This window comes from Scyliorhinus canicula, chromosome 3, assembly GCF_902713615.1.
Source record: "Scyliorhinus canicula chromosome 3, sScyCan1.1, whole genome shotgun sequence".
Lineage (NCBI taxonomy): Eukaryota > Metazoa > Chordata > Chondrichthyes > Carcharhiniformes > Scyliorhinidae > Scyliorhinus > Scyliorhinus canicula.
In genome coordinates, this window is record NC_052148.1 from 270,780,657 (window position 1) to 270,795,047 (window position 14,391).

General features: G+C 47.2%; 1 protein-coding gene across 1 annotated transcript in view; it reads right to left on the reverse strand.

Annotated features, from left to right (window-relative positions):
• Nucleotides 1-572: 572 nt before the first annotated feature.
• Nucleotides 573-14,391, reverse strand: part of c3h4orf54 (chromosome 3 C4orf54 homolog) — a 32,025-nt gene continuing 18,206 nt past the window's right edge. The window contains exon 4 of the mRNA XM_038792990.1: nucleotides 573-2,191. The gene's annotated coding sequence lies outside the window, so the exon portion shown is untranslated. The remainder of the gene's footprint in view (nucleotides 2,192-14,391) is intronic.

Consider the following 14,391-nt stretch of genomic DNA (forward strand, 5'->3'; position numbering starts at 1 on the left):
CTGAGGTTTGACCATGAATCCTCCTTGCCTTCGAGAGCAGGGAATGTCCACTTGGGGAGGAAATCAGCTCTAACATTGAACAATTGAATCTGTTTCACATCAGCAGAAACTGGACAGTGCAACTGCTGCATGCGTTACAAGTTGCTGCCCAAACTGTGCCTTTCAGTAGCGCCAGGCTACAGTTTAACACCAACACTGAGCAGCAGACCAACAACAGCTTGAGAAGTCTGTGCCCACACCAAAGGCACAGTAAGAAGTCTTACAACACCATGTCAAAGCCAAACAGGTTTGTTTCGAGTCACTAGCTTTCGGAGCGCAGCTCCTTCCTCGGGTGAGGCTGCACTCCGAAAGCTAGTGATTCAAAACAAAACCTGTTGGACTTTAACCTGGTGTTGTAAGGCTTCTTACTGTGCTCACCCCAGTCCAACGCCGGCATCTCCACATCAAGGCTACACAAAAGAGGAAGTTGTACCTGGGTGATGCTGATACCTTAAAATATTCGCTTCAAAAGAAAGTAAGACACTGTCTTGGTTATCAGGTAACAGATGATCTCTTCCTGGACTTTAGTATTGAAAAAAACCCTGAGAATTGTTGCAAATGCAACTGCTTGTAAACGGGAACATCTGTGGAGCGAGAAGTCTGGGTGACTCTTTGTCAAAGCTGACTCTTTGTCTTACAGTTATGACAAAGAGTCACCAGACCGGAAACGTTAGCTCCCTACCCTCTCCACAGATGCTGTTATACCTGCTGAGATTGTCCAGTGTTTTCTGTTTCTGTTTCAGAATCCCGCATCGGCAGTAAGTTGCTTTTATTTTTGCTTGTAAACGGGATAGCTCTGTATTTGACATAGCACCAGGCCCCTCCATAACAAACCAGAGAGTATCACCCCACTAAAACCGAGGGCCAACATTCATACTTTACAGTAACTAGATAATCCTGTGTTGTAAAAATACACCTGGCTAGATTACACCTGGAATTTTCCCTCAATTCTGCTTTGCACTCCTGATTTTAGGATTGCAGGTTCCAATAGTTTGGTGGGAGCTGGATGTATTGATGAGATCTGACGCTGTTACACTTCCGGGAGGGGGTGGGTAGGGGTGCGGGCATCAGGAAATTGCTGCTGTACTCTGCATTGTTTTCTATACATGCTAATTTAAAAAACTGGAAATCTATGGGGACCATGAAAATGCACCCAGAGGACGAGGTTCCCTGGCAGAAGTGCAATGAATAAAACTGTAAAGTATGAATGCCAGTGTACCAAGTACAGAGGCTGCAAAGTAAGGACCACAAATTACGACCATTCTGAATAATGTTCGCACCTTCTCTCGTATCTATGCTATTGTGCCTGACACTAGTTAACCAGTGGTTGTGCTTTCACTGGAGAGTGAATACTGAATATATCTGCCTTCTTTTACAAAAGTCTTGGCTTAAAAATGTAAGCGGCATCAAAGTTAAATCACAATCATACCACTACGTACTGTCACAAACTGAAGAGTTATTGGCCGTTGAAAGATATTCGGAGTCAGAAAGCTCAAATCAAATAATTTGTACGAAATCCAACACCAGACAACATATTCTGCGATACATCCTGTATTTTTTTTGCACAGCTCTAATACTAGAGACTGTTACATAATTTAAACCCTTAATTATGTTTAGATTGCGGTGTGGTCAGGTGGAATCGATTAGCCTTCTCTGGATTATCTGTTCCCCATCTTATTAGAGAGAGAGAGAGAGAGAGGAAGCCAGCTCGGCTGTTAATATTTTCTTGAATGGTGTGACATTGCCAGCGTCAAACGCCCCCAAATTCAATCAGGGTCACTGAATTAGTCCTTGGAGGCCTTTTTAAGGCCGAATATTAATTTACCTGTGACTAACCGCAATTAACCCTTTCACCATCAAAGTGCTGTCATGCACAAGGTTCACTGCAATGACAAACCAGTTACCATCTTTAATGGCAGAATGATGATCAAAAGGACTGCCATAGTGTTTTCAGTAGTTAAAATAAAAGGCATTGGATGCTCTGGCATAAAATATCTATACATGCTGCCAAAAAAATGTTTTGAACAGTAAAGAAATTATATTGAACACACATCACTACCACTTGAGAACAGGTAAATCTTAAGGAAGCTTTAAGAAGTTGTTTTGCATTGTAAAGCAGTCTTCATACAACATTCTTCATCCTCATCTCCTCCTAAAGAAACATAGATAATATCAGAATTAGTCTCAAATCTTATATCTGCATTTGACAATCCATCTTGACCTTCACAAACAGCGTGAAACAAACTAGATAATAATCTTTATTGTCACAAGTAGGCTTACATTAACACTGCAATGACGTGACCGTGAAAATCCCCTAGTCGCCACATTCCGGCGCCTGTTCGGGTACACAGAGGGAGAATTCAGAATGTCCAATTCACCAAACAGCACGTCTTTCAGGACTTGTGGGAGGAACCCGGAGCACCCGGAGGGAACCCACGCAGACACGGGGAGAACGTGCAGACTCCGCACAGGCAGTGACCCAAGCCGGGAATCAAACCCGGGACGCTGGCGCTGTGAAGGAACAGTACTAACCACTGTGCTACCGTGCAGCCCTATGTTACCATAACACCCTATCGTATATGGTATATGATTTTGCGTATGATCAATTATGGGAAATTTATGATTACAACAGAATAGAGTCATCATACCAGAAAGCACAGTTGGGGGCTATCTGACCCATCATGCTTGGGCCAGCTCTTTGCCCAATTAGCTCTCACTCTCCTGCTTTTTCCCCAAAGCCTTGAACATTGTTCCTTTTTGAGTATTTATCCAATTCACTTTTGAAAGTTCTGATTGAATCTGCGTCAAACGCCCCCAAATTCAATCAGGGTCACTGAATTAGTCCTTGGAGGCCTTTTTAAGGCCGAATATTAATTTACCTGTGACTAACCGCAATTAACCCTTTCACCATCAAAGTGCTGTCATGCACAAGGTTCACTGCAATGACAAACCAGTTACCATCTTTAATGGCAGAATGATGGAAACGTATTCCAGGTCATTGCATCTTGCCGTGTCAGCTCATTGACCTCTCAGGTTCTTTTGCCAATTACCTTAAATCTGCGTCTCTCTGGTCCCTGGGATCCCTTCCGATGGAAACAGCTCCTTAATATTTACTCTATCAAAACAGCCTCATATTTTTGAATAGCTCTATTAAATCTCCCACCCAACCTTCTCTGCTCTAGGGAGAACGAGCCCAGCTTTATTTTCATACTCATTCATGGGCCATGGGTGTCACAGGCTTGGCCAGCATTTATTGCCCATCCCTAATTGTCCTGAAGTATGTGAAGGTGAGCTTCCTTGAACTGCTGCAATCCTTGTGGTGTAGGTACACCCACAGTGCTGTTAGAGAGGGAATTCCAGGATTTTGACCCAGTGACAGCGAGGGACGGGGATATATTTCCAAGTCAGGGTGGTGAGTCACTTGGCGGGGAACCTGAAGGTGGTGTTTCCATGTATCTGCTGCCCTTGTCCTTCTAGGTTGTAGCAGTCGTGGGCTTGGAAGGTGCTGTCTGAGGAGTCTAGGTGAGTTCCTGCAGCGCTTCTCCAGTCTCTCCACCCATCTGTAGTCCCTTATCCCTGGTGCCATTTTAGAAAATCTCCGCTACCCCCTCCCAGGTCCTGATATCCATCCCAAAGTGCAGCGTCTAGAATTGGACACAATTGTCTTGCTGTGGTTTAACCAATGTGGTAAAAATGTTTAGCATTGAAAAACAGCTTTATCAGCTTGTTTGCCACCTTTGGAGAACATAGAAGATAAGAAGATAAGAACTAGGAGCTGGAGTCAGCAATTCAGACCCCTCGAGCCCGCTCCGCCATTCAATACGATCATGGCTGATCCCCTCACAGTCTCAAGTCTACTTTCCTGTCCATTCTTGAAATGAAAATCGCTTATTGTCACGAGTAGGCTTCAATGAAGTTACTGTGAAAAGCCCCTAGTTGCCACATTCCAGCACCTGTCCGGGGAGGTTGGTACGGGAATCGAACCGTGCTGCTGGCCTGCTTGGTCTGCTTTAAAAGCCAGCGATTTAGCATTGTGAGCTAAACCAGCCCCTTTAACCCATTACACATTAAAAATCTGTCTATCTCCTCTTACGATCTCTGTATACTTTCGGTAGTGGTAATCCTGGACCATGCGCCACACTGAGTGGATTTGAAGCAGGATGTGGTTTCCTGGCTGCCCTCGGGTTCTGTGTTAAGATTTTTAGGGCCTGAGGGGACTGTGTGACATGGAATGATAATGGGACGGTCTCGTCCTCTACGTTGTGGGAGGCGTTAAAGGCGGTGATTGTGTGGGGGGGGGGGTCATTTTGTACAAGGCTCATGTGGATGGGGAGGCAAGGCAGGGGTTGGTGGATGAGATTTTGGTGGTGGAGAGAGAGTGAGCGACTGATCCTACGCCAGAGCTTTGGGTGCGAAGGAAGAAGGTGCAAATGCAGTTTGACCTGTTGTCCACCGGCTGGCTGATGCATCAGCTGCGTCGGGTAAAGAGGGCGGTGCGCGAGTATGGAGAGACGGCCAATCATCTTTTTGTTCATTAGCTGAGGTGGCAAGAAGCTGCTGGAGGGATGGTGCCGGAGCCCAGCCGGGGGGGGGGGGGGATTGGTGTCTGCCTCAGAAAAGATCAATCAGGAGTTTTGCTCCTTCTACCAGGGGCTTTATAAGTCAGAGGCACTGGAGGATGAACGGGGGTCTTGGGGTTTTTTAGAGGGGTTGTAGTTTCCTCAGGTTGTGGAGAAGTTGCAGGGCGGTTTGGAGGTGCCAATGGGGCTGGATGAGGTATGTATGGCTTTGGAGAAGATGCAGGCTGGGAAGGTGCCGGGGCCAGATGGGTTCCCGGTAGAATTCAATAAGAAGTTTGTGGATCAGTTGACCCCCATTGGTGTTGGGGATGTTTAATGATTCACTGGCACGGAGTCCCCTTTCGGAGGCAATGGGGCAGGCTTCTATTACCCTCTTTCTAAAGAAGGATAAGGACCCTAAAGAATTGGGGTCGTATTGGCCAATTCCTCTGCTTAATGTGGATGCAAAGCTCCTAACGAGGGTTCTGGCGTTAAGGTTGGAGCCGTGACTTCCAGAGGTTGTGGGGGAGGATCAAATGGGCTTTATAAAGGACAGGAAGCTGTTGTCTAATGCAAGATGGTTACTCAATGTGGTTCTGGCACTAGCAGTGGGGCCAGAGACAGAGATAATTGTACCTCGGACTCAGAAAAGGCCTTTGATAGGGCTGAATGGGGATACTTGTTTACGGTTCTGGGAAGGTTTGGGTTCGGACCTGGGTTTGCGGTCGGGCTGTTGTTAATGGCACCGCCGGCCAGTGTGCGAACTAACACAATGAGTTTGGGGCCCTTTAGGTTGCACAGGGGGACGAGGCAGGGTTGTCCCATGTCTCTGTTGTTGTTCACATTGACGATCGAGCCATTGGGAATAGCTTTGAAGGTGTTGGACAAATGGAGAGGTATTGTGAGGGGTGGGGGGATGTGGAGCATAGGCTATCTTTGTACGCCCTTAATCTCTAGTGTATGGGAGGGACCCGGGGCAATGAAGGGTGATATTATGGGGATATTGGAGAGGTTTGGTTACTTTTCTGCAACTCGAGAAGGTTAAGTTCACGATGAGGGGAGCGATTGACGGATTCTATCGCAGGTGGCATCCGTTTATTTTGCATTTCAAGGATCTGGTCACTGTGAGCTGTTGGGGAAGGATTCTATTGGGGAGGGGGAGGTTATAATTGCTGATTGGGGAGGGTTGTTTTTGGTTGCTATGGTTTGTTAAGGTTGTTGATACATGCTTTATTGTTTTTTACTTATGTATAAAACGTTAAAAACTCAATAAAAATATTTTCCAAAAATAAATTGCTGTATAACCATAGAATGATTACAGCACAGAAGGAGACCATTCTGCCCTCCAGGTCCATGGTGACCCTCTGTTAGTTACACTCCCCATAGTGCTGCAAATGTATTCTCCAGCCTCACACTTCAGCTATCTTTAATTGCGATCAACACCAGGAATGACCTTTACCAGGAAGCTGAGTAAGTCCATTAAATAGTGAACTATCATCAGCGTGTGGGAAGCGAGTATTTGGCAGAGACCCAGGTTCCCATGGCAAAGTAAACAAAGCTCACCGTGCCACTCAGAGCAGATAAAGATAGCTTGATTGACATTTGAATATGTAACAAAGGTTTTGCTTTTTGCAACGCAGAACCCAAGAGCGAGTGAAAATTTCCACCTGGGTGGAAAGTTGACCTTGCAGATTGTCTGTTGTGGCCGCCTCCTGTTTTTCACCCCCACAACATAATGGGGCTTGTGGGGGTGGAGTGCGTTGGGAGGGGAGGGAAGAGAGGAGAGCGGATCTATCATGGTGATTTAATACTCAGGCAGCGAGCTGAGCTCCCAATCTCCCACACCGTCAGTGTAAAGGAGCTGCGTTGACACAATCTAGGTGGCTCAGATGGTATTGCTCCTGCCTCTGAGTCAGTGGTAGTAAGTTCAAGACCCACTCCAGGACTTGGAGGCTGAGAAATAAGCATTCATGATGCAAACAGGGTGACAGTCAACCTTGCAACACTGTGGGGAAAGGGAAGGTGACCCTGATGATATGAAACAAACACAGTTGTGTATAACCTTGAGGAGCCTTCTTTTCTTTGTATTTAGACATTATTATCTGCAAAACTGAATTCAACAACTCGAGATTATAATCATCACTCGCATTTTTCCCCAGACACTGGGATTGGAAAGGATTGTGCTGCACCTATTTACCGGGCCCACCTTTCGTTTATCTGCTGGTCCCCTTGCACCAGCATCCCATCTGTCACTTAATCTCTCCTGTCCACACACCCCTCCCCGCAGCACGGACTATTCCACCGTTATTCCTCCCCATTTTCTCTGAGCTCCAGACCTGTTTGGAGAATGTTCAGTTTCTAATCTCTTCCAGTTCTGATGAAAGATCCCGAAGTGTCCGACCTGCGACCGGAGAATCCCGCCCGAAGGTCATTGGAGTTCTCCATTGTACGCGGCCGGCCCGTGCCGTTAACTTTGAGTGGGATTCTCCCGTTCCCCGGTCGCGTGTCTCTCCGCGCTGCGCCATTCGCTGGCGACTGGATTCTATCTTCCCAATGCTTGTCAAAGGGATTTCCCATTAAAGCCCCCCTCTCTCCTCCAGGCAACCCATGGGCCGCGATGCGCTGCCAGCGGGAACAGGGAATCCCAATGGCCGGAGAATTCCGACCTTTCCTTCTCCCCCTCCGCAGATGCTGCCAGGTCCACTCAGCGTTTTCTGTTTTTAATTTCAGATTTATAACAATAATAATCTTTTATTGTCCCAAGTATGAAGTTACTGTGAAAAGCCCCTAGTTGCCACATTCCGGCACCTGTTCGGGGAGGCTGGTACGGGAATTGAACCCGCGCTGCTGGCATTGTTCTGCATTTCAAGCCAGCTGTTAGCCCACTGTGCTAAACCAGCTTCTGGTGGTTCTAACAGCCACAGTATTTTGGGTGGCATGGTAGCACAGTGGTTAGCACTGTTGTTTCACAGCACCAAGGTCCCAGGTTCGATTCCCGGCTGGGGTCACTGTCTTTTAATTTAATTTAATTTTTTTATTATTGTCACAAGTAGGCTTACATGAACACTGCAATGAAGTTACTGTGAAAAGCCCCTAGTCACCACATTCTGGCTCCTGTTCGGGTACACAGAGGGAGAATTCAGATTGTCCAATTCACCTAACAGCACGTCTTTCGGGACTTGTGGGAGGAAACCGGAGCACCCGGAGGAAACCCACACAGACACGGGGAGAACGTGCAGATTCCACACAGGCAGTAACCCTTCACCACCGACGCACAGTAGCAGCCGTGTGTACCATCTACAAGATGCACTGCAGCAAGGTTCCTTAGGCAGCACCTTCCAAACCCACGACCACTACCATCTAGAAGAACAAGAGCAGCAGATACCTGGGAACCCCACCACCTGGAGGTTCCCCTCCAAGTCACCCACCACCCTGACTTGGAAATATCTTGCCGTTCCTGCACTGTCACTGGGGCAACATCCTGAGCCTCCCTCCCTAACAGCACAATGGGTGGACCTACACCTCAAGGACTGCAGCGGTTCAAGATGGCAACTCACCACCATCTTCTGAAGGGTAATTAGGGATGGGCAATAAACACTGGCCTAACCAGCGATGTCCACATCCCATAAATGAATTTTAAAAACCTGTGCTCAATCCAATGATGCCTCGTTGGACACTCCCTGAGCACAAACCCTTGACCTGGGTAGGATTGGAACACTTTGGTAGTTTCCTTCATGGGTCGTGAGCGTCACTGGCAAGACCAGTATTTATTGGCCATTCTGAGTGCTGTTCCCCCTCCCCCAGCTCTTTCCCCATATCCTTGCAATTTATTTCCTTCTCCAAGTATTTAATCGCTTCACTTTTGAAGATCACTCTTCAATTCGGGGTGACACGGTAGCACAGTGGTTAGCACTGCTGCCTCACAGTGCCAGGGACCTGGGTTTGATTCTGGCCTTGGGTGACTGTCTCTGTGGAGTTTGCACATTCTCCCCATCACAGTGTGGCATTCCACTGGGTGCTCCAGTTTCCTCCCACAGCGCAAAGATTTTGAGAGTACTCAATTCTCTTTTTCCCCAATTAAGGGGCAATTTAATGTGGCCAATCCACCTAGCCTGCGCATCTTTGGGTTGTGGGGGTGAAACCCAAGCAGACACGGGGAGAATGTGCAAACTCCACACGGACAGTGACCCAGAGCCGGGACCGAACCTGGGTCCTCGGCGCCGTGCAGCAGCAGTGCTAACCACTGCGCCGCCGTGCTACACCCCCCCCACAGTCCAAAGATGTACAAGTTAGGTGGATTGGTCTTGTTAAATTGTCCCTTAAGATCCAAAGATGTGCAAGTGAGATGGGTTTACAGGGATATAAGGTGGGGGGGGGGGGGGGGGGGGGCCTCGATGAGGTGCTCCTGGAGGGTCAGTGCAGACTTGACGGGCCGAATGGCCTCATTTTGCACTGTAGGAATTCTATTCTATTCTGTTACTGACATCCTATCGAACAGTGTACTGCAAAGCCTAATGATTTACTGCATAAAAATGTTTTCCTTTCATGTCATATCTGGTTCTTTTGCCAATCACCTCAAGTTGAAACCTTCATTATTTTAAATACTCCCATCAAATCTCCTCTTAATTTTCTCAGGCAGCTCCAAGGTGCAAAACCCGAGCTTCTGAAGGCTATCCACGGAACTGTGACCCCCTCCTGCCCAGAAGCATTCTGTTCCAGTGGCGGTCAATCTGTGACCCAGGGCCCCACATAGCCCACCTGGGGTTTGAGTGCATTTTGTTGACTGTTGCCGCGCGTAGGGGTACCACATTCCGCTAATTTCCATCTGTGTGTAGCTTTTTCCCACCGGTTTGACTGAAGTGATTCGCGGTATAGCAAGGGCTAGTGAAGTGAGGTACTTGCTGATTGCTCACAACATTAGAGTTACAGAACAAAGAGGTCTTGGGGTACAGATTCATAGCTCCTTGAAGGTGGAGTGGCAGGTGGACAGGGTGGTGAAGAAGGCATTCAGCAGGCTAGGCTTTATTGGTCAGAATATTGAATACAGGAGTTGGGACGTCTTGTTGAAGTTGTACAAGACATTAGTAAGACCACACATGGAATACTATGTTCAGTTCTGGTCACCCTATTATAGGAAGGATATTGTTAAACTAGAAAGAGTGCAGAAGAGATTTACGAGGATGCTACTGGGACTTGATGGTCTGAGTTATAAGGAGGGGCTGGATAGGCTGGGACTTTTTTCCCTGGAGCGTAGGAGGCTTAGGGGGGTGATCTTAGAGAGGTCTATAAAATAATGAGGGACATAGATAAGGCAGACGGTTAACATGTTTTCCCAAAGGTAGAGGAGTCTAGAACTAGAGGGCATAGGTTTAAGGTGAGGGGGGAGAGATACAAAAGAGACCTGAGGGGAAAGTTCTTCACACAGAGGGTGGTGAGAATCTGGAATGAGCTGCCAACGGCAGTGGTAGAGTTGGGTACAATTTTTTCCTTTAAAACAGTTAGACAGGGTGGGTTTAGAGGGATATGGGACAAATGCGGGCAGGTGGGACTAGCTCAGTGATAGAAACTGGGCGGCATGGACAAGCTGGGCCGAAGGGCCTGTTTCCAGGCTGCAAACATCTGTGACTCTATAACATCGACTGCGGGAGCCGTGCACTCCTCTGTCAGAAATGTAAATATTTATTTTGTTTTACCATTCAAAGTTGATGACAGTTCTTTTAATATATGAATGATTAACCATTTTCTATATCTTGCAATGAAATACTGGGTGTGCATTAGATGCATTTAGTCTTATTCAAGGGTCGCAATTTGTAAACAAGCCTAATTTCAATCTGGCGGCCCAAGGAGATGAAGGAGGGCCAGTCATACGGCCCACTCACTAACCTTGGTTACCCTTCTACATACTTTCCAAACCCTTCTTGCCCTTCCATCGTACCTGTTCCCGGATCTGGACAAAATATGCCAGCTAGGGACAAACCTGTGACGTGGGCACGAGCTCATGCACGCCTTTGTCACTTCTAGATTTTACTATTCCTGCCCGCCTCGCACTTACCACTCGCCATAAGTTGCAGGTCATCCAAAACTTTACTGTCCGTGTCCATACTCGCAATGCCGTCCCTAAACCTTGCCACTTCTCTTCCTCGCTTTTATTTTTATAAATTTACAGTACCCAATTAATTTTGTCCAATTAAGGGGCAATTTAGCGTGGCCAATCCACCTACCCTGCACATCTTTGGGTTGTGGGGGTGAGACCCATGCAGACACGGGGAAAATGTGCAAACTCCACACAGACAGTGAACCAGAGCCGGGATGGAACCTGGGACCTCGGCGCCGTGAGGCAGCAGTGCTAACCCAATGCGCCACCGTGCGGCCCTTCTCTTCCTTTCTGTACCACTCTCTTTAAAGTTACTTCTCTGACCAAGCTTTTGCTTATACGCCCTCATATTCCCCATGTGTCTCTGTGTCTAGTTTAGTGCAGCAGCTTGACTTATTGTATTAATTGTGGTATTAATTTTGTGTTGTTGTTTGGACTCCGCCAGGAAAATGTAGACTTCCCCTGATGTGGCCTCACCCCTCCCTCCTCCTTTCCCAGGTGATGACAGATGAGAGCAACCAAGGTTCGCCAGACATGATCCGGGGATGGTAGGCTTGTCTTATGAAGAGAGATTGGGCCAATCTGGAGCTGTATTCTCTAGAGTTTTGAAGAGTGAGAGGTAATCTCATTCAAACTTCCAAAATACTTCAAGGAATTGAATTTTTTGAAGAGGTGACCAGGTGCGTAGACGAGGGAAATGCATTTGACGTAGTCTAATTGGACTTCAGCAAGGCTTTTGATAAGGTGCCACATGGGAGACTGACAGCGAAGGTAAGACCCCATGGGATCCAAGGAAATTTGGCAAATTGGGTAAAAATTGGCTGAGTGGCAGGAAGCAGAGGCGGATGGTCGAGGGGTGTTTTTCTGACTGGAAGCCTGTGTCCAGTGGGGTCCCGCAGGGATCAGTGTTGGGGCCCTTGCTGTTTGTGGTTTGCATAAATGGTTAAGAGGTGGTAGATTCAGAACTGAGATGAGGAGGAACTACTTCTCTCAGAGGGTGGTGAATTTGTGGAACTCGCTGCCCCATAGTGCGGTGGAATCTGAATCATTAAATGGTTTCAAGAAGGAGATAGATATATTTAGAACAGTACAGCACAGAACAGGCCCTCCGGCCCTCGATGTTGTGCCGAGCCATGATCACCCTACTCAAACCCACGTATCCACCCTATACCCGTAACCCAACAACCCCCCCTTAACCTTACTTTTATTAGGACACTACGGGCAATTTAGCATGGCCAATCCACCTAACCCGCACATCTTTGGACTGTGGGAGGAAACCGGAGCACCCGGAGGAAACCCACGCACACAGGGGGAGGACGTGCAGACTCCACACAGACAGTGACCCAGCCGGGAATCGAACCTGGGACCCTGGAGCTGTGAAGCATTTATGCTAACCACCATGCTACCCTGCTGCCCCATTTCTGATAACAAACGGGATAAAGGGATATGGGGAACAGTTGGGGAGGTGGATTTGAGACCAGGAAGAGATCAGTCATGATCTGATAGAAACAGGCTCAAAGGGCTGAATTGCCTATTTCCACTGCCAATTCCTATGTTCCTAAATATCTCAAAGTTGCATTTTGCTATCGTCATATATTTTCCTCCAGTACTACCCATCACTCCTGGTCTAACAAGGCTCCAGATGACCTGTTCCTAGGTTTTTGCTTATGTAGGTGTCAGCCGTGGTTGTCGGTTCAAGCACCACTCCAGCCACTTCAGCCTGGAACTCATCATAGAATTCCACAGAGAGAGGCCATTTGATCCATCACACCCATATTGGTTCTTGCTCGGCATTTACTCTGATCCTGTTGTCCTATCTTTAGAGTGAGACTGCTGTACAGGAAATGGTTATGGGACCCATCTTCTGTGTGCTGGGTCGAGCTCAAGAACTGGAGGCATCGGTAGGTCGAGACTGAGACACACGAAGATGGGGGTCATCATACTTACAGAAAGACACAAGTCACAGACCCAACAGAGGACTTAATGTGTGAATGCTTTAGCGTGCTTAACTGAGGTTTCTCTCCCCCGCTGTTTTGACAGAGCTGTTAATCAGTTTAAAATAAACCGAAATTCAAGGAGGTTCTCCTGCATGGGCAGCTGCTGTCAGTGAACCTGATCATAAGCACTGTGTGCCTGGCGGCTAAGCATATGGGTGAGGGGATTTCTGGCTTACAAAAACAGTGCAAAACTTGCTCCATCTCAAAGTGAGTCAAAGTTCACAAGGGAGTTGGTGAGAGAGGGTCAATAACACTGGTTTCAGGTCTTGATGCCCCTTAAGTATCTCCTGAGTGGCCTCAGACACAACTCCCCCTCCTCCTCTGTTGCCCAGGTAGCTTCCATTCAACTGTAGTATTCGAAAAGAGTATCTCAAATGACACGTCATTCTCTATTCTACAGCAGACCAACATTGTCATCTCAACAGGATCGCAACGAGTCTCCGGAGACTAATGAAACCAGGAGCATGATAAATATCAGACCAATATCAGAGTGATCAATATCAGAGAGATCAATATCAGAGAGATCAATATCAGAGTGATTAATATCAGAGTGATTAATATCAGAGTGATCAATACCAGAGAGATCAATACCAGAGAGATCAATATCAGAGTGATCAATATCAGAATGATTAATATCAGAGTGATTAATATCAGAGTGATCAATACCAGAGAGATCAATATCAGAGAGATCAATATCAGAATGATTAATATCAGAGTGATTAATATCAGAGTGATCAATACCAGAGAGATCAATACCAGAGAGATCAATATCAGAGTGATCAATATCAGAGTGACTGACAGCCAAATACCGAGTGCCAGAGGAGGAAAGGGCAGGATCTTTGAGATTGGGATACGAAGGCACTGTCCAATCTACATTCCTCAAATTCTGTCTATGATCTGAAGATACCCCTTTGTACTAAAACGGTTGGGTGAGGTTACTCAAAGCTGCGGAGAGATTGTATTCCACCTTCTCATGGATGTATAGAGTTCTCCAGCGTCCCAATTCGGAACTCCTAGGCACCGTAACATGTGAGGAAACTGGAGCACCCGGAGGAAACCCACGCAGACACGGGGAGAACGTGCAGACTCCGCACAGACAGTGACCCAAGCCAGGAATCAAATCTGGGACCCTGGCACTGTGAAGCCATAGTGCTAACCACTATGTTAGTACAAGACTTGTGGGAGAAAACTGGAGCCCCTGGGGAATCCACTCAGATGTGGGGAGACACGGGGAGATGTGGCTCTGACACTACTTTCTTTCCTGTCCCCATGACTCCCTTGTCAATCAAAAATCTAAATGTGCCTTGAATATATTCACTGACCCAGCAGCCACCACTGCTCTATGGGGAAGAGAGTCCTAAATACCTAAAACCCTCTGAGAGAAGAAATTCCTCTACATCTTAGTCTTAAATGGAAGACCCCTTTGTGGTGATATGATTTGCATAGCTGTCTGCCATTGGTGCAGAACACCGGCTTACCATTGGCCCTGGTCGGTCATGTGCCTCTCGACCGATTGGCTGAGACCAGTCATGTGACAGCTCTCCGATTGGTCGAGAGGCTGAGTTAACCACGCCTCCATACCGAGGTATAAATAGTCGGAACGGTCGTCCATTTTATTGTAGACAACCGCAGGGCTAAGTTCTAGCTTATTAAAGCCTAACTTTTGTATAGCAACTTGTTTCTCGTGCAATTGATGGCTCAT